The 2,792-nt window shown below is 48.4% G+C and overlaps 2 non-coding genes across 2 annotated transcripts; both read left to right on the forward strand.

Moving 5' to 3' along the window:
• The first annotated feature begins 1,843 nt into the window (after window positions 1-1,843).
• On the forward strand, window positions 1,844-1,925 carry trnas-gcu (transfer RNA serine (anticodon GCU)). The gene has a single exon. It is a non-coding gene; the product is annotated as a tRNA-Ser (tRNA).
• A 526-nt stretch (window positions 1,926-2,451) lies between these two features.
• trnaa-agc (transfer RNA alanine (anticodon AGC)) lies at window positions 2,452-2,524 on the forward strand. Its single transcript has one exon. It is a non-coding gene; the product is annotated as a tRNA-Ala (tRNA).
• Window positions 2,525-2,792: the final 268 nt, after the last annotated feature.

The following is a 2,792-nucleotide window of genomic DNA, read 5'->3' on the forward strand; positions in this document are numbered from 1 at the left end:
AGCCCACGGGAAGAAGCTGTTCTTTAGTCTGTTGGTTTTGCACCTGATGGATCTGAGCCTTTTTCCAGAGGGCAGGATGTTGAAGAGGTGGTGGTTGGGATGGAGGTGGTCCTTTATAATCGCCCTGGCTCTGGAGAGACATCTTGAGCTGGCAATTAAGTCCAGGGAGGGGAGTGGACAGCCGATCACCTTCTCTGCAGTTCTGATGATCCTCTGTAGTCTCTTCTTGTCAGCTGTTGTGCAACCAGCGTACCACACAGGGATGGCGTGCACCAGCACGCTCTCGATAGTAGCACGGTAGAAGGACACTAGGAGTTCAGTCTGCAGCCTGTTCCATCTCAGAACCCTCAAGAAATGGAGGCGCTGCTGGGCTTTCTTTACTAGGGCTGATGTGTTTGTGGACCAGGATAGGTCCTCGGATATGTGGGTGCCGAGGAACTTAAAGGAGGACACCCTCTCCACATAGTCACCTTTTATGAAGAGGGGGGGAGGATCAGTCCTTGTTTTGCGGAAGTCCATGATCACTTCCTTGGTTTTCTTGGTGTTTAGGGTGAGGTTATTGTAGTCACACCATTCTGACAGCCGCTGGACCTCATCCCTGTAGGCAGTGTCATCATCATTGGTGATGAGCCCCATCAGAGTGGTGTCGTCTGCAAATTTGATGATAATGTTGCAGGGGTGCGTAGGGGTGCAGTCACTGGTGTAGATGGTGTATAATAGTGGACTCAGCACACATCCCTGTGGTGAGCCAGTGCTGAGCGACAGGGTGGATGATTGCTGGTTGCCAACCTTGACTGATTGTGAACGGACTGTGAGGAAGTTTTTGATCCATGCACATGTGGAGGGGGGGAAGTCCAAGTTTACCAGCTTGTCTATAAGAATGTCTGGGATGATGGTATTGAAGGCCGAGCTGAAATCAATGAAGAGCATCCTTACTGATGTCCCAGGATTCTCCAGGTGATGCAGAGCAGAGTGGAGAGCAGTGGAAATTGCATCCTCTGTGGACCTATTTGCCTTGTAGGCAAACTGGTGGGGGTCGAAGCTGGGTGGGAGGCAGTCCTTTATATGTTTTAGGATCAGCTTCTCAAAGCACTTTGCAACCACTGGAGTCAATATACATTCTGCAAAAAAGAGCAATAAGGATAATAAATAAAACTACTTCAAGAGAACCATCAAATCCACTTTTTATCAAATTAAATATTCTCAAATTTAAAGATTTGGTCGACCTCAGAACTGAACAAACAAAGTACAAAGCAGCAGATAAATCTTTGCCCCACAACATCCAGAACTTGTTCCAAATAAGACCAAATACTCCTGACTTGAGAGGAATCCTTATGTTCAGCAAGCCAGTAGGAAGGACAAAAGTGTGTATGTTTATGTGTTGTATATGAGTTTAGATTTGTATATAGTTAAGCATGTATGGATCAGCCGTTTGCAGACGACGTTAGGCCAGCAAGGCTGAGGTGATTTGCACATGTGCAGAGGAGGGATATAAGATATACTGGGAAAAGGGTGTTAAATACGGAGCTGCTGGGCAGGAGAATAAGAGAAAGACCAAAGACAACGTTCATAGACGTAGCCAAGTAGGACATGCAGAGGGTTGGTGTGACAGAGGAGAATGCTAGGGGCAGGGTGAGATGGAGGCAGACGATCCACTCTGGCAACCCCCAAGAAGAACAGGCTCAAAGAAGAAGCCAGCATCACTCCAGGCTTCTACCAAAGTGTTACGCAGCCCCTCGTCGGGGATCTGGAGTCAATCTCCCTGCGTCCATACACCAGCGATCAGCTCACACGTTATCCCCCGTAAATTCCCAATGCTACTGGCAAAGGGAGGCGTCCGGTAGATGAGGTGGCTGAGAGGTTAAGGCGATGGACTGCTAATCCATTGTGCTTTGCACGCGTGGGTTCGAATCCCATCCTCGTCGAGAGCTCTTTCTGCTTATGTTGATGCGTCTTGTCAGTGTAAGATTGGCTGCCGAAGCAGACATGATGCAATGCTCTTCTTTGGCTCAGTATTCACTTTAGTTCACCATGTGGTCTTGTTGCACAGGTGGTGTTAAAGAGAATGGTCTGCTAATACAATAGCAGAAAGACGTTCTGCTTCCAGAATAGCAACATTCCTAATGGCCCACTTGCCCTATGCTGAAAACCAAGGGGAGGAGGTCGGTAAGGATATTGATTAGAAGCACCTCCCTCAGTTGGCTTCATTCAATGTGAATGAGCAGTGGCTCTAGTCCACGGTCCCTTGGATGTCCAGTCTCCTCAGTCTGTCTCTAAGGCTGATGGCATTCAGTCACGTTAGCATGACAGTGGATTGTCAGCGAGCCGCCTTAGTCTCTTAGCCACCTCCTGGGCGCTTTGCAGATTTCAGGATTTGTGCCCCTTCCCTATTTTGATTATACAGCAAGTGTGGACAAAGTGTCGACTGTAATAAGTAACACATGCAGCACAGGGGAGTTAGCTCAGATGGTAGAGCGTTCGCTTAGCATGCGAGAGGTAGCGGGATCGATGCCCGCATTCTCCATTTGACGCTTTGCTAGTCAGTGTCCCAACTGAATGCATGTGGCTTCCTTTGGCAAATCTTTATTTCACAGGTGTCGATCTCCAGGCCTCGAGGGCCGGTGTCCTGCAGGTTTTAGATGTATTCTTCATCCGTCATAGGGGATTCAGATGGCTAAATGACCTGCTCAACATTTCTTGAAGTTCTCCAGAGGCCTGGTAATGAACTAATCATTTGATTCAGGTGTGTTGACCCAGGGTGATATCTAAAACCTGCAGGACACCGGCCCTCG

The sequence above is a fragment of the Pelmatolapia mariae genome, linkage group LG2 (assembly GCF_036321145.2).
Source record: "Pelmatolapia mariae isolate MD_Pm_ZW linkage group LG2, Pm_UMD_F_2, whole genome shotgun sequence".
NCBI lineage: Eukaryota > Metazoa > Chordata > Actinopteri > Cichliformes > Cichlidae > Pelmatolapia > Pelmatolapia mariae.